This window comes from Globicephala melas, chromosome 4 (genome assembly GCF_963455315.2).
Source record: "Globicephala melas chromosome 4, mGloMel1.2, whole genome shotgun sequence".
In the NCBI taxonomy this organism is placed as follows: Eukaryota; Metazoa; Chordata; class Mammalia; order Artiodactyla; family Delphinidae; genus Globicephala; species Globicephala melas.
In genome coordinates, this window is record NC_083317.1 from 137886560 (window position 1) to 137909800 (window position 23241).

The following is a 23241-nucleotide window of genomic DNA, read 5'->3' on the forward strand; positions in this document are numbered from 1 at the left end:
GCTCTCTGCTAGGCGGTCTCGGCGCCCGCAGTCTGGAGGCGCACCGGGGCGGCCGGGGCGCCCCCCGCGGGAGCCCGCAGCAACCCGGGCGCGCATCCAGCCACAGCTCTCGGGCCGGGCACGCGGCGCCCGGGGGCTCAGCGGACCCCGCGTAGCCGCCGCCGCCGCCCGCCGCCGCCGAGGAGCGTGTGCGGCGCGGGCTGGCCGGCGGGGCGGCGAGGGCCCGGCCCGCCTCCCCAGCACCCACCCCGGCTTCTCCCCCTGGCGGTGGAGCCTCGGCGACCGCCGGCGACACTGGGCGCGCTGGAGCCCGAGCCGAGCCGAGCCCGAGTCGCCGCCGCCGCCGCCGCTCCCAGGCTCCCTCCCAGCGCGCCGGCCCGGGTGTGGGGGGCAGCGGGCCGGAGGGGCGCGGGCGGACGAGGGGCGCGCGCTGCGATCGGCGCCGGAGACCGGACCCTCGGCCGCGAGGGTAAGTGTGGGCGCCTGGGGGAGCACTTGGCTGTGCGCGGCGCGGTTCTTGACGCCCGCCAACCACCCCCCCTCACCTCTCCCGGGCCCCCAGCGCGCGCACCCCTCCTCCAGCCGCCTGCGGCTTCCTCTTGTTGTTCGTTGTTTGGCTGGGCTTTTTTTTTTGGCTGGGGGTGGGTGGGGAGCGGGAAGGGGATGATTGTAGCTGTGTGCCAGCGGAGGAGGAAGTCAGGTGAGAGGCCCCGACGCACCCCCCCCCCCCGCCCCAAGCCAGCCTCCGTGGGGTGGATCGCTCCCCACTAGGGGCATGTGGGCCAGCTTTTTTCTCTCGTCAGTGTTCGGTCGAGACGATCTTTCCTAGAGGGCCTCCTTCCCTTCCAACCTGCTCGGTGCACCTCTCTTCACCCCACCCTCGCCCCGCTCAGCACCCCATCCAGGAGCGCTGCACCCCAACTGCGGAGCACGTGGCGGAAAGAGGAGGAGGGGACCCTCTTGCAGACCCCCCATGCCGCGCCCCTGCTCATTTATTTAATATCCTCCCGTCGGCAGCTGTACTTCTTTTCAACCCATTGGCAAAAGACGCCTAAACTGAGGTCCAATTTCTCCAAAAAGCGGGAAGCAAAAAGGGCAAGTGAGGATTAAATGACAGCGGACTTGGAGAGGAGAAGGGGCGAGGAAACCTTTCCAAAAGGGGAGTGAAACTCCAAACACCTCTGCAAGATCTAGGTGACTGGAGATTCAGGACCCCAGGCTAAGGAGAAACTGGAACTCGGTCAACTTTGCTTTCTTTTCCTGCCGTTCTTACCCCCAGCTCTAAGGGAGCTAACAGGTCTTTTGTGTTGTGTTGTCTTTGGGAAATGCGCAGAGTATGACAATAGAAAATGACTACTGTTTACTCAAAGTTAAGAGAATCGCAGAAAGAAAAAACACAGTGTTTACTTTCTCTCTTCGTGTGTGTGTGTGTGTGTGTGTGTGTGTGTGTGTGTGTGTGTGTAGTCGTTAAGCTCGAACTGCAAAACGTCAGTTTGTAACAATAAGGACGGTAGAGGCGCCTCGGTGTATTTTTAGAAGCTGCACTTTGAGTTCCTTTCACACAAGGCTCGCTCTCTTATTAAGACCCCATAAATAATTGTATTTAGAGAGCAGGAAACTATGGGAGCAGGACGAAGATTGCTAAGATCTCCATCCCGCCAGCGCAGAGCACTGTTTTGCAGTGAAGTTCCTGGAAAGTGGCAGTGGGCTGAGAATTCAGTTTTTCCTCAAAGCTCTGTTAGGTCCTCTTCTGTCAAATGTCTATGAATAAAGCACGCTGGGAAAATCCTGATATCTGTGACCTCTTATTTTACCTTTTACACAGTGGTTGATTCTGCTTTCAAGTCCTGGTGATGGTACATCAACTGTGCTGTATTTTTGTGTGGTTTTTCTAAATAAAGGATAATACTGCCTGTATTCACACTGGTTTCTGATATGCCTGTTCTTTTCTATCAATGGGTATTGAATTCACTGGAATTTATCCATCTTTTTCAGTTGATTGTCGTTTTATGCAGAGTTGACAATTCTAAAGACATAAGAATGTAGAAAGTTTAAGAATTAGCGTTCTTTAAGAGAACTAGCCCCTCGTTTTTTTTTTAAGACACAGGTGCCCACCTCAGCTTCTGGTTCTAAAGCAAAAAGGTATAAATGATTGCAATGGGCAAAACAAAATAAAACACAAGTTTTCCTTCCTGGACCACTTTCTGTCTCCACAGGGTCCAAGAGACACCAAATCCTCCTGCCTTCATTTACCAAAATGCTGAATTGCCTAACTAGTACCAATATCTCCATCTGGGAATGACATCAGGTTTGGAATGGAAAGAATAAATTCTCAGTCTTTAATTACGCTTATTAGCAATTTCTTGAAGCAGGAAGCTGATTCTCCAATTCTGAAAGCCTGAACTGAAGCTTAGCAGAAATCGAAATATAAAAAAAGGATTGTTTCTCCTCCCTTACACACTCTTACGTACTCATCTACTCCTCCAAATTATCAACCAAGCCCCCAGAATTTAAGGTGTGATATGGTCCTCTGCATTAAACCAAGGGAACATTTTGCCCCAACCTTTTGAATTTGCTTTCCCCTGGGGAAATAGTCTTATACAGAGAACTCATAGTCACTGTTATAATGTAGAATGATGTAATGATGGGTACAGTGCATGAAATAACGTATCTTGGTAAACGCAATGTAAACCCTGTCCCCTGGCACATAGTAGGAATACATTAAATACTTACTGGATTAATAAGTTAATGAAATATTGTAATTGGCCACAAATTCAATAGTATAGGGCTAAGGCTTTTTTTCAGAAGGAGAAGTCATCTTGCCTGAAAGTTATTAGGGTAATACGTTTGTGCTGCTAGTTTTTTTTTTAACAAGTCCAAACCTAATTTAAATGGTTGAAAGACAACTAAATCTGAAACATATCAATTGGTCAATAATAATAGCTAGTGTCAAAAGCTCATTATCTTCCTAGGAGAACAGACAGTAAAATATTACCTACTAAATAGTATGAGAAAGATGCAAAGGAAGAATAAAACAGTCTTGGCCTGCAAGGCACTTACTTGCTGGGAAAATGACATTATAATGTGAAAAGACAACTCAGCAGATCAGTAAATGGTTTGAGTCAAAGGAATATTTTTTTAAAATAGTTTTTTTTTTCCTTTTTAGACCGGAGGAAATAGACATCCTGAAGTTCCAGGTTGGAAGGCATTTTTAAAGTTGATTTGTTGAGTGAAAACTTTAGGGACCATCAATACAAACATCTTGAGTGAAGGGAAACTCACCACTTACCTCCATAGAGGCAAGGATTTTATCTACAGAATACTTATCACAGAGTAGAGTTCAGTGTACACTGTGTGAATGAATAACATCCTAAGTAGTTAATTCTGTCTTTGTACACTTTATGACATCTTTGTCTTAAATTGCACAGAATCGGTCTTCCTAATACTTCCAGCCATTAGTCTTAGTTCTGCCACCTGCTGCAAAACAGAGCAAATGTATTGTATTCGTCAGGATAGGCTATGTTATGCCAGAGTAACAAACAATTCCAATTTTTAGTGACCTATAATGGCAAGGGTTGTCTTCTTGGTTATGCGATGAGCCCATGGCAGGTCTACTGGTCTGTTCCATGTCTCCTCATTTAGGGTCGCAGGCAGATGGAACAGTTGCCACCTTGAATGTTTCATGTTGCTATGGTAAAAATAAAGATCACTCTGGAGAGTCTCGTACTGGTATTTAAGTGCTGCGGCCAGAAGTGACACACATCATTTGGACACACAACTCATTGTCCAAGAGTGATGATATGGCTCCATGGAATCATCACAACAAGGCCCAACGGAGCAGCCTACCTTGTGCCCCAAAGTGGAGAACTATGGTACACAGCTCTAAAAACTGATATATTCATGGTGACTTGTGTCCACATGATCGCCTCCAGCTAACTGATTTCTTCCTGCCACTTTGTGGCCCAAATGTTCCCCTCCTCAGGGTAAACGCTGCCAGAGAGTCCACCAGCTTAAAGGGAGACATGCTGTGGTTTCTTTCACCATCCACTCTCTGAATGCAGCCCTATAACCCACCCCTCCCCCACCAAAATGTGGCACCCTATCAGTTTTAAGTCACTCTTTATCCATTTATTAATATTATATACACTGTATTTTCTCAAGACTTGTTTTCCTGGAAAGGGTACAATGAACAGGAACTTTTAAGAACTGTTATCAGAAGATGTCATGATCATTATCAAACTTTGAAATTTGGTCTCGAGTCATTACTTCCCTTATTTTAAATGTCACAATCTTGTGACACACACAAAAAAATTCTCTTGGAAGTATTCATTCATGCATTCATTCATTCATTCATTCATCCATATTTTTGTTCATTCAGTAACCATTCATCGTGTACCTACTAGATGCCAGGCACCCTATTAAGGGTTGGGGATATAGAGGTGGGTAGAGTCCTCCTTTTCAAGAAATACATTTTCCAATTGGATAGATGCAGAAAGAATTTTGAATTTTGAATTCTATTAGAATTGCAACGCTAGTAGAGGCACAAAGTGCTATGGGAACACTTGGGTAGAAGCAAATAACTCTCTGGCAGGATTGAGGAAAGTTCCATAGAGGAATTGAACTAAGTCTTGAGGATATATGAGATTGCTTTAGGCAGAAAAGGAAGATGGAGGGAAGATATTTCAAGCAGAGTCCAGCAGGAGTCAGGGCACTGAGGATGACAAAGCTTGTCATTTAGGGGACTACAGGGAATTCAGTGTGGCTGGAACATGGGGTCTTTGCAAAGGATGAAACCAAAGAGCTTCAAATTGTGAAGGACCTTGAAGACATACTCTATAGACTTTAGGCATCAAGGGATTGCAAACTCTTACATTACCTTGGTCCAAGCACGAATGTAAATGAGCAAAGCAGACGGAGTTGAAGACCATAAGCATTGGTAGCGACAATGGCAAGCAGGAGAGAGATTCTCTGCCTAAATGGAATGGTGAAGGCCAATCATACCAAGTGTCAGATCTTCCAGCTTTTAAAGAGAAGCTACTGATTCAGATTGCTATGAAAAATTGAAATCTTAAATGTTGAGGACTTATCCACATTTTAAAGAACCCCTGTGGAGGGAAAACGTCTACAGATCAAAATCAGCTTAAGGACCCCCAGTCAGTCGCCTGTTTCCTACTTCATGAGATAGGGAGTCATTAAAGCTTGTAAGGATGGGGTAACACCATCAGATCTCTTTAGAAAGGTCACTCTGGTGGCAGAGTGGATAGGAAAAGGCTGGAGCCGGGAGGGTCTAGTTGATACCGCATAACCATCTGAGCAATGATGCAAAGCCCTTTATAATACTGCCCATTTTATAGGACACAACTTCCCATGTATATAGGGGGTACCCAATAAATATTTGCAGAGCTAATAAATGAAAGAGAAGAAAACTGAAGTTTTAGAAGGGGGGCACATACTTGAGTACTCCTTATGTTATACACTTCCTTTGCTAGACTGTTTATTTTTCAAGAGCAAAACAGTCTTTTTTTAAATGACTTTTTGAAAAGTTTATTGGAGTATAGTTGACTTACAATGTTGTGTTAATTTCAGGTGTACAGCATAGTGATTCAGTTATACATATACTCATTCTTTTTCAGATTCGTTTCCCATATAGGTTATTACAGAATACTGAGTAGAGTTCCCTGTGCTATGCAGTAGGCCCTTGTTGTTCATCTATTTTGTATATAGTAGTGTGTATACATTAATCCCAAGCTCCTAATTTATCCCTCCCTGCCACATTCCCCCTTTGGTAACCATAAATTTGTTTTCAAAATCTGTGAGTCTGTTTCTGTTTTGTAAATAAGTTCATTTATACAATTTTTTAAAATTAGATTCCACATATGAGTGACATCATAAGATATGTCTTTCTCTGTCTGACTTACTTCACTTAATTTCCTTTGGCAGATGAATGGATAAAGAAGATGTGGCACGTATATACAATAGAATATTACTCAGCCATAAAAAAGAACGAAATAATTCCACTTGCAGCAACATGGGTGCACAATGATCTTTTCTTGATCAGGTGTAATTTCTCTGTATCATTCTCTGATACATATTATTGGATTTTTAAAATGCGTAAATCATTCAGTGCGGGACACAAAGATCAGCAGGCATCAGAATATGTATTGTCTGGGACTAAACTTCCTGATCTTTCCACCTTATTGAGGAATGCCATCTAAACAGATGGATTTTGTACTGGGCCCTAAAACTATCCTCAGGCTCTGTGGAACTACAGAGACCCATTTGTATAGCTTATGTATGTGTCTAGTGAAAGCCAAATTCTTTATTACTGTCCTTCAGAGTATATTATAACTCAGTCTGTCCTATATCCATGTGCCTAAGACTGTCTCAATGATGTTAATTCTTCAATTAAAAAAATTGAGGGCACCAAACCCTCCTTTTTCCCAGCTCCTTTCCTGCTTTGAAACCATACTTGCCTGCCATTCCACAGTCAGCAGTCTGCAAGAACACCCCACACTCTCCCATAAACACCTGTATAACTTTAGAAACGCTAAGTATTCTCTCATAAGGTATGTGATTGGTTTCTTGTAGGTTCTGTTCCCATGGGCACATCCAGATTCTTAAAGCCACTCAATTCACCGGCCAATCAAATCTTTAAATTCTCAACAGCTCGCTCTACAAATTGTCATTTTTTTACTCAGCTTTCTTGAGGTATAATTTCTATACAATAAAGTTCACCCGTTTTGTATGTTCCATGAGTTTTGAAGACAAAGGAGCAGCATGAGCAAATCATAATATTTTACATGAATTTCAGAGTAAATTAATAGATATAGGCAAAGCAGCCTTGGGCGTCTGACTGCCTGGATTCTAATCCTGGTTCAGCTGCCTGTTTGACCTTGAACAAATTTCCTAATTTTCTGCCTCAACTTCCTCATCCTTATGATGGGGATAATAATTGTACCCACCTCCTCTAGAGAGTAAATGCCCAGGGTTTCAAAACAGCTAGTACTCAATAAAGGCTAACAATGGCTTCTTTTGTTAATGTTGTTGCTGTCATTATGATTCTAGTAGAAAAGAAATCCTGGGATCTAAACAAGAATAGAAAATGAATTGACTGGAATGTAAGTGGGGTAGAAGCAAGTCCCTCCTGGGTGATTTGCTGCTGTGCCAGGAACACACAAAGCCAGAGACTAATGATGGCCTCTATTTCTGGAGTACTTATTTTTTTACTTAAAGATGTTGGAAGAAATTCTTTTCCTATTAAAACAGTTATACATACACTAGAATTGAATGCAATGTTTTGTTTTTTTTTTAATAAATTTATTTATTTTTGGCTGCGTTGGGTCTTCGTTGCTGTGCGTGGGCTTTCTCTAGTTGCAGCGAGTGGGAGGGATGCTCTTCGCTGAGGTGTGCTGGCTTCTCATTGCGGTGGCTTCTCTTGTTGTGGAGCACGGGCTGTAGGCGCACGGGCTCAGTAGTTGTGGCTCGCGGGCTCAGTAGTTGCGGCTCGCGGGCTCTAGAGTGCAGGCTCAGTAGTTGTGGCGCACGGGCTTAGTTGTTCTGAGGCATGTGGGATCTTCCCGGACCAGGGCTCGAACCCGTGTCCCCTGCATTGGCAGGCGGATTCCTAACCACTACGCCAACAGGGAAGTCCCCTTGCATGCATTTTTAACAAAAACAAGAATCTTTGAGACGTGGAAGGGGAGGGGGGAGGACTACCTGGAGACAGCATTTGCTTAGTTCTGCTGCCCCTTCTCCTCCTTCGCTTTGGTGGAAATGTTTCCAAATTCCAGACCATCCACACTAGTAACACTGACGTAAGATTGTTAAAGTACCTCCTATTTTGATATACTGTGAATGCTACCCAATGTTCCTATTTTAGGTGAAAAATATGTTGGAATAGGGAAGAAAGGTATTAGAGCAGAAGCTTGGGAAGATCAAAGTCACCAGGAAGACAAGAGCGTAACTGAATTCTAGTTTTGATTCTGTAACTAATCAGCTAGTTTGTTATGTCTTCCCACCCACCTAGAATAAATATATGTTGTTGAATGATCTTGGGAAAGACACCGAGTCTTTATTAGTCTGTTTCCTAACCCATTAAATTGGAACAGTAGATCTCAAACTTTAGTGTGTTTCGGAATTAAATAGAATGCTTATTTAAAATGCAGATTCCTTGGCTCCAAATCTATAAATTCAGATTCGGTAGAAAAAATATGCTGGGATCCAGCAATCCACATTGATTTGAGAAACTTGGGCTGTTAAGGGGCAGAAATCCAACTCAAAAAGGAAAGTTTGTTTCATTGCTTATTCTCCCTGCTACATACATATTCTCACACATACTCACATAAATTGGAAAATACAGTGTAAGGACTGCTTTAGGCATAATTAAATCTAGCTGCTCAAATAATGTCACCATCTCTCTCTTGGTCCTCTTTTCTTCTGTTTTCACTTTATCCTCAGGCTGGTTGTCCCTTTACTAGAGTAAGCTACTCCCTCCAGGCTTCCATTCTTCTGACATAGAAACCCCAGCACAAAGAGCGTTCCTCTTTCTCAAAGTTTCCAGAAATTACACCTGGTTGTGACTGGATCAAATTGCATCCTGTACCCAGACCTGCACTGATCACCCTGGTCAGGGGCTGCAGTTCTTTAACTCACCAGCCTTGGGTCACATGCCCATCTTGGATTTGAGAGTGTTAGCCACACTACCCAAATCAGGTAGTCTGGGAGTTCTCCAAGACACATTGGGGATAATTTCCCAGAAATAGGGAAAGTGGATGCTTATTGGCCAAAACTGTAGATTTCCATCCACTAGTGTACATTTCCTAGAAGTACTTAGATGAGAATAAGCCAACTGCTCTGCTACAAACGGATGACCAGTGTACCAAGATATTGAGGCCTTCAACCTTTCAGGTGACCCGACAGCGCCTGGGAAGGGCTTATGATGGTCAGAGTCCCTGAGCCAGTTGCCTCAACCATTTACCCCAGCGTTCTTGGCCAATATTAAGCACTTTCTATGTGCACCATGAAGATGATTTATATGCAGCTCACCTGTGACTTGCACGTTGCGAATCAATGGATTTTGAGAATCATTCACACTTTGGGGTCATCTCAAACACAATAATATTGTTATTCTAAGATCTTCCTGAGATAACTTGGAAGTTGGCTTACGCAAATGAAAGGACAATAAAAGCTCCCCTTCTGGTGCAAAAAAGTAGGACAGACAAACAAGCAGGGCCAACAGTTATATCCTACTTTGAATTGGTTTTCAGTTTGGTTTTATTTAATATTCTTGGGCAAATGTAGTCTATTCCATCTAATGGATACAGTTGTAGTCTAAATCTCAGTTAATGTCTGGAACACGAATGGATGCACATTATACAGACAGTGTAAAGGGTTAAGCTGGCAACAGCGTAGAACAGAAAACTGAGTTAACTATTGGTCATCAGTTATGTTTTAGGTGCATTATGTGCAAGTTCGTGGAAAAAGTGACTTCTAATAAATGGACTGTCAGCCCATTCTTTTGTTAAGTGAAGAGGCTACTACGTTTTGTTAAACTCATCAATAAGATTAGCAAAATAAAATGCCTACCTCTTCATTTTACTATTAAGTCATTAGTTTAGTTTCAGATGGCCTCTCCATGCCCTCCCTCCCCATTTTCATCTCCTCCAAAGCAACCCAATGTGCCAAAGAAAGTATTTTCAACACATGGTGCTAGAATGACTAGACATCCATAGAGAAAGCAAACAAACAAAAAGCCCTTGATCCCTCCCTCACATCATACACAACAATTCATTGGCAACAGATTATAGCTATAAATGTAGAAGCTAAAGCCCTAAAGCTTGTAGAGCTTTATGTTTTAAAACATAAGTTGGAGATAGACAAAGGTTTCTTAGAGAAGCCAAAAAAAATCAATAATCATAAAAGAAAAAAATAGATAAATTACATGTTAAAATAAAAAGTTTCTCCTCATCTAAAGGAAAGAGGGGGAGGAATAAAGCCTGGGAATCCATGATCAAACAGTCATTGCCATCAGGAGGATTTCCTCTCTTGTGCATTAGTTCAAGTCGTTTTGACTTGTAAGTGATTGAAGCTGACTCTGAGCTCAAGCAAAAAAGGAAAAGCAGACTGGGGCTTTTCATGGAATCCAAAGTCAGGGGTGCAATGTGGCCTCCCAGAACAGAAGTCCTGAAGTGCTAGAGGGAACCCAGTCCATCTTCTTTCTCCATCTCTCTTCTTTGGCTTTCTTCCTTATGACTGTCCAGCTGCTCCTCTCCTCAGTTACGTAGCAGAACATGGTTGCAGGTTGTTCTCAAGCCATGGGTGTTCCAATGGAGCCATCCAGAGACAGGACCATCTTTCTGTCTTTCACAATTCTCAAGGAAGAGTCTGATCGGTCCACTTGGGTCCATGACCACCCTTAATCCAATAAACTGACCAGAGGAAGGACAATGTTTAAAGAACACAGCAGTTCCTTTCATCTATGAGAATGTAGGGTGAAAAGAAATTGCATTCTAGTTGATATTAACTCCACGTTTCCTCTTTATTAGACAAGAGACAGAGTTGATGAAAATTTTGTACTTGGTCAGTTTTTAATGGCTACAAATTTTGATGTATTGATGTACTATATCTTTGGTTATCTAACCTCAGCATCTCTGCATTTCTGCAAGTTGACTGATATATATTAAGGACCATAAACAAAATTAGTCCATTTTTTAAATGGGCAAATTTATTTGTGAATTATTAGCCAAGATCTATCCAAATGGAGACATGCCTTGTTCTAGTCTGAATATACAATAAAATTAACTTAAATAACTTTAATCAGCTTCAAAAACAGCAAATTTCAAGACAATTAGGTTAACTTTAAGAACTCATATTTATTGAGTTAACAGATGGTAAATTAAAAAACAATGAAGTTAATTTTTAAAATCATTCATTGAATTAGAAAAACAGACATTTAACAAAACTGTTTTTAAGCTGGGTTTTTTCTTTCATCCCAATATGCATATGTTAAGATTCCAATTTGGGGGACTTCTGCAAAGACACTGAATGAGCTGCAATATATGAATACATTCTTCCACCGAATTACTTTTTTAAAGGCTTTAAAACCGTCTGTAGAAGAATTTTATGCATCAACAGTAAAAATATGCGAAGTAAGCATATTCCAGATATTGGAAGGAATGAAGAGTCTACTTTGTCACATTCATACCGTAACATGTTTCTGTGGCCTTCAGTGTTGCTGGCCCTGACATACCTTGGGAGTTTCCTATGCTATAGCAGAGTAAAAGTTACTCCTGGGCAGAATTGCATTACTGCATTTTAATGGTCAGACATAAGACTTCCCTTTGATGGCTTCTTGGGCCTTGTGCACCAATGACTTGAAATATATAAGCATCACAAAATGTTCTCCTTTGTTCCTTTTTTGTTCTCTCCTTTGCTTTCTTGGTAAGTGCTAGAAGCTGGTTCCGTAAGCTTATAAGGAAAGGGGAATTTCATGGAAGTACATTGAAGGCATGGGAGCTTTTCCTCTGTAGATGGAATTGGAGGTAACACCACTGATAAATTAAGATATATCGTTTGCATTTTACTGGCTATTGTTAATTTTAACATGATGGCCTGTCTAGAACTAGAGTTATACATGTGGAAGCAAAATTATTCCATAAAAATAATTGGAATAGATTTCTTTGAATGGCTGGCTGCTCAGTTGGTGTTGTAGTCCTTTCCTTACCTTAGACAGTTACAAACTGTAATATAATTTATTTCATGGTCCTAAGAACTCGTTGTCTAAAATGTGGTCTTACTTTACATTGTAAGTCTAACATTACTTGGTCAGTAATGTTGAGAACTATATTTATTGATTTTGAAATAAAAATTTATTAGTTGTAATTTGAGTTAAAAACAGATTTAAAAGCACACTTATTAAAATTACTGTAGTAAACATTATTTTATTATTGTGCATTTCAAACTGTTTAGCCCCTAGCCCCTTTTCTCCTTGAAATAATTGTTTTTTGTAATAACCTTTTGATAATATGAGGTGTCTTAGGAATGCAATTATAACAATATAGCAGGACAGACTCTTTTGTTTTTAATTAACAAGAACAGGGAAAAATAAGAATAGATTGTGACTGAATAAAAAATTCAGTAAGTGAAATTTCTGTTTTGCAGAAGTAGAAATGAGGGATACAGAAGATAAGCCTCATAACTAGTCTAACTATCCAAAGAAAATGAATAAAAGTTAAAAGGGTAAGAGGAAAATGGGCACGTTATGGAGTTCTAGCTTAGAGTGTAAGCTCCTTGAGAACAGTAAGCATCTTATTGTAATCCTACCCCAACAGAGTGCTTAACACAGTATATACTGTTAGTGTTAGATAACTATTTCTTGAATTTATGAACAAAATAATGAAAACAATTCATTTATTTATGAATAAAATAAAATTTATGAGTCAAATGATCCACCTGAAAATAGAGCAGGTGGATCAGAAGTAAAAATCAAAGTCGTACCAGAAGAAGACTTTCTACATGTAAAAGCCACAGTGACACTGTAAGGTTTCTTTTGGGCAAAACTAAGGAATAGAGATAAATGTCTGGTCATAGGCTGGTAAATTTTTAAATTTCTAAGACAAACAAAATTCCTGCAAGTATCTAGGAAAACATGTATGTGCTCTTGTAGATTGCCTTCATATTTCTAATATAGAACAAGAACTTTTTTAAGACCATAGTTCAATCTCTACACAATTTTAAGAGAAACAAGTTTGATTCTGCAAGTTTTATGCCTACCCAATTATTGGCTTATATGTATAAACAACAGAAGAACATTTTAAAATCTGCAAGGTGTCAGATTATTTTCTGTAAAAATTGCAAAGAGATAGCTTCCAGATCACTAAGAGGTGAGACAGTACAAAAATTCAAGAATAGGAAATTTCAGGGAAAAAGATTAGTGCTAATTTAGCATAGAAGGTAAAGACAAAGTAATAAACGAATAAAGTATAGTGAACATTGAAGTGAATTAAGAATTGATGCTGATGGCTAGAATTTTTTTTTTTTTACTAAAGAAACAATGTTTTCAATAAAATAATCCTGAAAAGGAGGTTTTAAAATTTTTAATAAAGAGTCTAACTTACGATCACAATGTGAAAAGAGGACATGGAGAAAACTAAAAAAGCATTAGAAGTTTTGCTTTTCTTTTTAAATCATTAGGTAAGAATGCACTTAAGGTTAATTGTGAACAATTTAATATAGGTACGAGTTGAATGGGAAACAGAATATCTGTTTTATAAATAATCGTGGAAGATAAAAGTAAACAAGACATAGTCCATACAGAAGACAAGATGGAAAGGAAACAACGAGGAATTATTGAAAAAAAGAAAGTATAAAGTCCAATTATGTGAGGTTAGTAGCACTATTCTTCCATTTCTTTTCTTCCATTTCTCACGTTCTCAAATTTTTAATAATATGTGTTCCTTATGTTCCATTATTAATAATATGTGTTCCTTATATTCAAAAATATATACCATTGTTTATATATAAAAATCTGATAGAGTTTATTGTGTAAGAGCCTGGGCTCTGGAGCCAGGCTGCCTGTGTCACCACTTATTAGATGTGAGACCGTGGGCAAGTTGTTGAACTTTTGTTTCTAAGTTTATCCTGTAAAATGATGATAATTATAGTACTTACCTCACTGGGTGATTAGGAAGATTAAATTAAATGTATTTAGATTAAATTAAATGTATTTAGAACACTGTGTGGAACTTAAATATGTAAGTATCATCTAGTATTGTTACTGTTATTTTACAAACAAACCTCATTGTTTTACAGCTCCTTAGTGACCAAACAAAATGACATTTCCCTGTAACTGGTCCTTAGATAGCACACCCGTTAGCAACAAGTTTCATTTCTATATATAGGTTGTACTTTGTCCTTACTATGAATTCCCCAATGCAGAGATTTCTAGAAACCTACCTACTATTGGTTGAAGAGGCACTTCTGAATTCTTTCCAAGAAGCACTGACAAAAATAAAACGTCTATGTTCTTTATTTTCAAGAAGCTCAGTTTCCGCTTGTGTCATATCTCTGAGGACAGGTACAAGAGCGATTGAAACTGCCCATTGAAGCCACTATTACATTAATTTCACCAGCCCTGAATTAGAGAGAATATTTATCTACTTCCCCAATTTTCACCTTCTTCTCGATGCATGACCTTTTCCAGCTCCCTGATCTGACAATAGAAAGCTGTATAAGAAAGAAGACATTTGTTGTGACTTGATTTTTCTGAACTGAACACCCCAGGAGGCCTGAAGATTTGGAAGATTTTGGTAGAATTTTTTCATGACCTGAAACAGTTTCAGTGAAATAAAAACAAAAACAGAACAAAAAACAAAGCAAAAAACCCAAACAACTGTTAAGATACTGGGATTTATTGTTAGCTGTCTTAATGGCTAATGAAATGTCAAGACCTTCTAATAACCCCTGCCAATTATACCGACAGGTGTTTACCAGGTAAAATATTGCAGTACCTGTAAGAGGAAAGGATGCAAATTGGTATTTATACATTTGGAAGAACAGTCACCTTTGATGTGCCTATTTGGTTTTCAGGATGTTGCTGGCCTCTGCTCTTCTAAGACTTCAGCTGCAGAGCCCACTTGTGAACCCTCCTAGGTGAGTTAGCTGTCTCCTTTATGCCATCTGTCTCTTACCTGCCTCTCTCCAGGCCCTATGACATTCATTAATAATGTCCTTTGGTTAAACTCCCTAATAATTCTCATTTCTATAAAATGGTAAATGTCTAAGAAATTGTTTTAATGTCTGAATTTTTCATTTTTGCTAAAGTTATTATTCCTTTGGGGGTGATTCATGAAAGCATCTCTAGGTTTATCCACCCCCACCCCAACTTTGTTCCAGGATTCGCCCCAAATTTTTACACTCTCTTGTCTAGGAGTCATGTTCCATTAGAACACAGTACCTCTGGTTAAGACAGATTTACTAAGTCAGAAGGCAGCATTTTCACAATTAGTGATGACTGACCACATGAAGAATAAGAAAATAGTAATAGCAATGGTAGTAGTGAAATTCCTTTCCTCTTTTGGAAAAATGGATCAAAGGATTCACCCAACAAATGGTGAATCAAGGATGAGTCAATAATACTGTGAGAGACTATGTTACTAAAAGGTGATCTCAAGATTATTACTACAATTTGAACTAATTTCTTATGTAGATAAATGCTGGACAATTTCTTATTGTTATAGTAAAATTGGAGGTGATTTCATGTGTTCATGTTACCACATGAGGTGAAAAGGAATTGAGTTTGGTCACCTCTCTAACAAGTCATCAATGTCTGAACTTGGGGAAAATTTCTAAACAATTCGAGGCTTCAGTATGTCCACTTGAAAATAGGAACGATGTTTTTTATCTGTTAGGTTATGAGAGCAAAATGTCATAACATAAATCACCTGGCATCCAGCAGTCACTTAATTAATTATGGAGATAATAGACAACCCTGCTTTCATCTTCAAATATATTCTTCATTGATTATCTTATGAATATATATTATGAATTATCTTATGAATATATATAATATAACTACTGACTCAGAAAATAGGTGAAATTTTCATCTCCCCAAACTTCATTCCTTTATTCATTTCTCAGTGCTTTAATGAGCATCTACTATAAGATAAGAACTGACTGCATTGGGAGACCAAAAGGAGAGTGAAGTATTAATCCTATTCCCAAGGAGATTGGGGTCTATCTAGAAAGGGAGGTTTTATATATATATATTTTAAATGCCAGTAGAGACACAAAATAAAGTACTATCTTACTTTATGAGAAGGAGAAATTATTATTTTTTTAATCGAAGTATACTTGATTCACAATGTTGTGTTAGTTTCTGGTGTACAGCAAAGTGATTCAGTTACATATATACGTATATATTCTTTTTCATGTTCTTTTCTATTGTAGGTTATTACAGGGTATTGAATATAGTTCCCTGTGCTATACAGTAGGTCCTTGTTGGTTATCTATTTTATAGTACTGTGTTTCTGTTAATCCCAACCTCCTAATTTATTCCTCTCCTCCCATTTCCCCTTTGGTAACCATAAGTTTGTTTTCTATGTCCGTGAGTCTGTTTTTGTTTTGTAAATAAGTTCACTTGTATCATTTCTTTTTAGATTCCTCATATAAGCGGTATCATATGATATTTGTCTTTCTCTGTCTGACTTACTTCACTTAGTATGATAATCTCTAGGTCCATCCATGTTGTTGCAAATGGCATTCTTTCATTCCTTTTATGGCTGAGTAATATTCCACTGTGTATACACACAACATCTTCTTTATCCATTCATCTGTCGATGGAAACTTACGTTGCTTCCATCTCTTGGCTATTATAAATAGTGCTGCTCTGAACACAGGGGTGAATGTATGTTTTTGAATTCGAATTTTCTAGAAGGAGAAATTATTTTAACTAGGGTTATCAGGGAAGGCTTCGTGGAGGAGGTAGTGTCAGATTGGGCTTTAAAGAAGGGGTACAGTTTGGACAGTAGGGAGTGAGAGGGTACAGTGAGCCAAGACTGAAGCTGTGGAACTGAGTGGAAAAAACGCTGGCCTGGGACTGGGAAGACCTGCGTTGACATTACCTTGGATGAGCCGCTTCCCCTTCAATTTCTTCATTTGTGAAATGTGTAAAACGATCTGTGCCCGTTGGTCTTTCAGGGCTCTGGAGAAGATGTAATGGGAGATTGAGTGTGGAAACTCTTTGGAAACCATGAAGCACTCCGTAAAAGGGTAAAATTTCTCTTCTCTTATACCATAAACTTCATGAGGGCACTGGACAGGGTCAGTCGTGTTGGTCTTTAAAAAATGTTTGATGAAAAAGTTTTAAAAATAAAGAAATAAATTGTCAAATGCTAAAAAAGATGTTTGAAGAAGTTTATCAAAAAATCATATTGTAAACGTTAAGTATTTACAACTTCGTTCAATTATACCTCAATAAAACTGGGAAAAAAAGTTTGATGAAATAATGAACCACTGATTGAATTAATGAATCCATGAGTGTTCTGGACTGAATGTGTGTCCCTCCCCAAGTTCCTGTGTTGAAATGCCAACCCCCAACGCAGTGGTATTAGGAAGTGGGACCTTTGGGGGGTAATTAGGTTTCGATGAGGTCATGAAGGTGGAGCGTCTTAGAAGAAGAGGAAGAGACACAAGGATACAGTGAAAAAGTGGCTGTCGGCAAGCCAAGAAGAGTGCCCTCACCAAGAAACAAACCTACAGGCACCTTGATCTTGGACTTCCAGCCTCCAGAACCATGAGAAATAAATGTCTGTTGTTTAAGGCACCCAGTCTCTGGTATTCTGTTATAGCATCCTGAGGAGACTAAGACGATGAATGAGTGAATACATGAATGAAACAAAACAAAGGCACAGAGTAGGAAAGCATACAGTATGCACAGGGCCATCTTAGAAAACATGTACTGTAGCTGGGTGTTAGGAAAGCAATCTGTGGCCGGATGGAAGGGATCCACTAGCCTGGTGGTTCTCAGAGTGTGTTCTGTGAGCCAGCAGCATCCGAATCTCCTGGAAACTTGTTAGAAATGCAAGTTTCTGGGTCCCCACCCAGGCCAACTGAATCTGAAACTCAGGGGTGAGTCTTAGCAATCCCTCTAGGTCATTCTGATGCATCCTAAAGTTTTGAGAACCACTGCTTTGTTCTAACATGGGGAGTCTGGAAATGATTCTGCTGGAAATTCAGTGTTAATGAAGGTGTTAGCTGTGGATGGACATAATCAGAGCTGTATTTCTACGATGATGAAGCACGAAGTTGTGCGTAAAAGAATTCATGGCTTCAACGTAGAAAGGACAATTGAAAATACTGGAAAACATGTATTTGCCAAACCTCAGAGTTGAAGATTTTTGTTTTTGCTAATTCCAGTTAACATCCACATCATCACCTAAGAAACAAAGCAGAATATGCATTGCTCCCAGGCACTGGGCAATCCTGCTTGGTCTGCAGAGACCAGGAGGGATGAGAATGTTTATGTGAAAGCACAGGAGTGAACTGTCAAATAGGGGCCCAGCCAATCTCAGAGAGGCCTCTTAGTTCTGACCATCTGTGGGGAAACATTACATGGAACCTTCCAAACCAAGTTTAATGGGCAGCTCTTCCAAAGACTGGGCTAACTAATTACATAGGGTGCAGATGCAGTTCTGTCTTCAGGGCCAGTAGAGACAGGTTCGCCAAGGAGAGGGCATCTCACGGAGGAGAAATGAAGAGCCTCAAGGGAAAACATTTATCTTAAGAGTCAAGAAGCAAAAATCCAAGGGTCGGATGGGGAGGGAGTCGGGGAGAAGCAGAATGAGGGCTCTTCAGAGTGGTTCGGGGCTGCTGGGATGACCAGTTGTTAGATTTGCCCAGGACTGTGGGATATCCCAGGACACATGGTGTTCAGGACAATCCCTGTCAGACCAGGACAGCTGGTCACCCTGTGACGACACTTCCTCACCTGTGTTCAAGACCTGGGGAGAAGACATGGTGAAAGTAGGAAAACCACTGCTCTAAACCTGTTTCTCAAAATAATTGTTTGCAGACTGGTAACAGCAGCATCACCTGGGAGCTTGTTAGAGATGCAGCTCCTCGGGCCCACCCTAGACCTGCAGGATCAGACCTGTCCCAGAACAAGAGCCCCAGGTGATTTGCTTGCACATCAGTTTGAGAAAGATGGCCTTAGAAGATCCTGTGAGCCCCATGTGGCGTCCCCCAGAAAGAAAACGTAGCCCTGATGGAAAGCAGAGGGAATTTCTTGGCTGTGATACGGCTTATGTCCAGGTCAGCCAGATTCTAAGCCAAAACCATATCTGGGAAGGGACAGAAGCATTGGAGAGGATGAGATGCTAGGGGTACCTGGAATAGAGAGCAGAGAGGGAAAAGGATGGAGAACCCAAAGCAGCCAGGAGGGGCCTCCTGAGCTATTAATAGTGGTAATTGTAGGGAATGCGAGGAAAGCCAGAAATCCAGCAGTTGTGTGGTGAGAGCAAAGCTGAAGAAAACACTCTTTTGTTCCTATCGCTGTGACCCTTTTTGATAAGAACAGGCTGCAGTGGGCTGGGAAATGACTGATGCTTGGAAATGTGGAAACACAGCCCTATGGGTAAGCTTGTAGAGAAAAATTAAAAATCATCACCCACTAAGAGTAGTTGGCTTTAGCATTTGCATATCATTCCGATATGCAAATGCTAGAAGCAGTGACATGCTGGAGGGAGCCTGTAAAAATTTTTTTAGGAATTTTACACTCTAGCTGTTAAACAGAGCCATTATTATAAATCAAATAATATAAACATACCTTTAAACAAATTATATTAACAGCCAAGGTAATTGATACTCAGAATCATCACTTCCTATTTATTTTACTGCATTTTACTATTATCTATGTTTGTTATAGATGCATGGTAGAAATACTATATAACAGTGAACTACAACATAGTTCTTCCGAATTCTGTTCAGTAATGTTATGTTGATAGTTTCAAATTGGTCAAGGCAGGAGTATTTACACCACGGAAATGAGCAAACTTTATAAATCAGGCCTCCACCCTCCCACACCTCTACCCCAGCCCCCCACCCCCAAGGCCAGTTATTAAACATTTACCAGCACATCACTGCCTAGAGCCTAAGTCTGGGAAAGTGAGCCATCAACCCAATGGCCTCTGGTCACTCTGTACCTATCAAGATGTTACAAAGCTGCCCTTGCCCTGAAGATTTGCCCAAAGAGTTGTGTGTGGAAGAGATCCTGAAAACTAGACCTCTATTATCATCTTATCTACTTGCCCTGCTTCTGTCTCTTTTCTCTCCCTACCATCTCCTGGGACCAGAGCAAACTTCTGGCTTTTTATTTTCTCCTTGTCTTATCCTCATACATTAAGGATACCATTCATGGCCTAACATCACCTTTCTGGTATTCCTCCTCAAAACATAAACATTTAGTCTTATCGTGAGAAAACATTAGATAAACTCAGATTGAGGGACAGTCTCTTCAAAACTGTAGAGATCATGGAAGACAAGGAAAGACCATGAAATGATCAGAGCTTGGAGGAGACTCATGCACTAGATTCAATGTGATGTCATAGATTGGACCCTGGAAAAGAAAGAAAATTAGTAGAAAACCCGGGGAAATCCAACTAAAGTCTGAGTATGGTGCCAATGTCAGTTTCTTAATTTTGATCATTATGGGAAGCTGGGGGAGGGGTACATGAGAACTCTCTGTACCATGTTTGCAACTCTTCTGTAAATACACAGTTATTTCCAAATAAAACCAATGAAGGGAAAACGTCACAGTCTAGGTCATACGTGGAATAGAGGTCGTTTCTATGCTGTGGAAAAAACTTATGATCTGCATTCACCTGCTTTGTGATATGACAAAAGGGGGAAAGACAGGACTAGTAGAAATTCTTCTCTTAACAAAGCTTGGCTTTCAAATCTTTTATCTTTTGCACAATAAAACATTTTATTTTGGATTTTGTAGGCTGAACATTAACTCTTTCCCTTTTTCTTTACAGTCTTGCTGTAACAAAAGTAATCCCCATCACCTGAAAGTGGATTTCGTCAGATGAAAAACGTAAAAAGTAGATTGATGTAAAAGCCCAGATGATGCTTTGCTGCTGGTCTCTGAGTAGCAAGAGTCAGGGCCCTTTCTGGGGTATCTCTTCTTCCCTTGGCACAGAAAGCATCAGGAAAATGGTTACTGGCCAGAGGCTTAAAGACACATGGGAAATGCACGGTACCTCTGTAAGACCAGAAATAAAACAGACAAGTTAAACAAAGGAGAGACACATGAATCAAAATACGACATTATTACACACACTGAGTTGGAGTGAAAGATGGACCATCCAGGCATTCACTGGATATTAGTGAAGCTGTTTTTGAAGTTTAATTTGAAGCCCCAAATAAGAGTCATCGTACCTAGCTACAGCCTTTCACTAGAAAGAAAAAATTCAACATTTTCTATTAAGGAGGAACTAAAACTCAGAGGTACTGAGTTGTAAAGTGCCAGTTTACACAAATCTCTTCCCTCCTCCAAAAGTTTCTAATGATTATGGTTTCTGGAAAATAAGGTATCATGTTTTCAATGCACACTCAGTCTACAAAAAAGCCCTTCAAAAACTTTAAGCTAGAAAGACAGGTAATTTTCCAGTATCATAGAGATAATTCACGCCAGTCACAAGATGTACATTTTTAGAATTTGGAGCATTACAAGGAGAGTAAAGCGTTTTGCATGCATATGTTCATGTGCATACCCCCACATCATTAAAATCTTCCAAGGTGTGACATGCATTTACAGAGTCACTCCCCTAGCATTTCAACTGTGAGGCGTTTTTCTAGAAGATTCGCTCAGTTGGCCGATAGGCACTTTGGCAATCTCATACGTGACTTACAAACATTGTGATGTACTTGCCAGAAGTAAACCCGACTTTGCTAATCACTTATCAGTTCTTTTACCCACTATGGCTTTGTTTGAGAAGCAATGTTGCTTGTCTTACCAATATATATTATCCAGTTTGTAGAAAGTATAAATTAATATTGCAAACAGCAACAGGATATCCTGGGTGCAAATTCCTGCGTCCTGGTGGGCACAGTGCTATTTAGAACTAATAGCTCTTTCTTGCACTATTGCCACTGCCAAACAGACTGCTTATGTGATCTTTGGCTTTCTTCATGTCTCTTGGGGGATCAATAGAATGTTTCTATTTTCCTAGATGCCAACTTTGTCTCCTTTATACTTTAAAAATTCAGTATTAGTTTAAGAATACTTCAAGAATATAGTATTAGTTTAAAGGACTTTTCAATTTAAAGCAAACTTGTAGAGATTTAGTCACCCACGATTGACTGATGTTAGGTGAGTAGAAAAAAAAATGTAGGTTGATTTCATACTCTGCCTTTCAGATCTTTGAAGGGGAAATTAAGTTTTTGAAAACTGTTCAAATTTTTTAAAGTAACTTAAGCTACATTGCTCTTCTGTTTTTAGCTATAGAAATGGGGAAGTGTATATATCAGCTATTTTTTCTTTAAGGACTTATGTGAATTTTTCTCTTAGCGTAAACATTAATAATTGGAAATTATTGAATTGTCATCTTAATGTTGCACATGAAATAAATCTGATATGTGTATTAGCAACAAAGGCTTATGTCCCAAACAGGAAAGAATAATTCATGAAACCAAATTTGAAGTTCAAGCAGAACTGTGACATTAACAAATTTGTATTTCCCTTTTTCTTGGCCCTGTTGGTCTTTGTGCAGTGTATAAATAACTACAAATAAAGAACTAATGATCACATTTCTACTGGGAAATTTATTTTAAATGTGACAACTATTTCTCAACTGTTTGTGTACATACAACTGCTGGCTGATCCAGTTTCTTTTTTATAAGAAAACCTGGTGAATCTGAAATAAAAATGCAACATATTATCTTTCATGTAAATATACTAGTAATACTTAAAAACGTAATTGTCCTTGACAAGAGATTTACAAATAGGAGCCTAATTAATAAATTTCATTTTTGTTCTTCCTGCTGTTGCCATGCTCCCTTGAACTTCTTTCCTTCAGATGACCTTGTATTTTCTTTGCAACTCACACTCAATAATGCGTGTTGTTATGCATTTTTTAATAGCAGGAAGCAAACTATTAAAAAATTAATCAAAGTTGCGGGAAAAAGTCACTCCCATACTAGAAAAAAGAAAATGTAGCTTTATTTCATCATCTTTTTGGAGGCTCAAGAAGGGAGCAAGTTTCCTTTAAAAATATGAGATGATATATTATTTGATAGTTGCCTTAACTACTGCTGATTGAGATAGTAAATTGGCACAACAGGTGGGTAATGGTCTTCAAAACAACAAAAAAAACCCCAAACCTTAAACTGTGTATATCCGTTCACACAGAGAAACTCACTTTTAGAAATTTGTGCTAAGGAAATATGGATGTGTTCACAGTTAAGTATAAGAATGTTCGTTGCAGCATATATTGGGGGAAAATTGGAAGCGCCTTATGTCGAAGTATAGAGACTAGTTTAATAAATTATAATACATCCAGTCTATAAAATTCCATTCACTATCACAAGGGAAATGGTGTAGAAAGTATTTAATGATGTGAGAAATGGAAACATTAAGTGAAAAAAGTAAGTTACAAAGTAATTTTTGTAAAATGATCACACACACCATATATATATACACATATGGCATGTTATAAAATGTTAATGGGTCAATTATAACAATAA

General features: G+C 39.6%; 1 long non-coding RNA gene across 2 annotated transcripts; it reads left to right on the forward strand.

Annotated features, from left to right (window-relative positions):
* The first annotated feature begins 352 nt into the window (after positions 1–352).
* On the forward strand, positions 353–23237 carry LOC115863512 (uncharacterized). Of its 2 annotated transcripts, none has more exons than XR_009563832.1 (5): positions 353–469; positions 13234–13383; positions 14480–14649; positions 16696–16767; positions 20532–23237. It is a non-coding gene; the product is annotated as an uncharacterized lncRNA (long non-coding RNA). The 2 variants fall into 2 exon arrangements; XR_009563833.1 differs by having other exon boundaries at positions 14587–14649.
* The last annotated feature ends 4 nt before the right edge of the window (positions 23238–23241 follow it).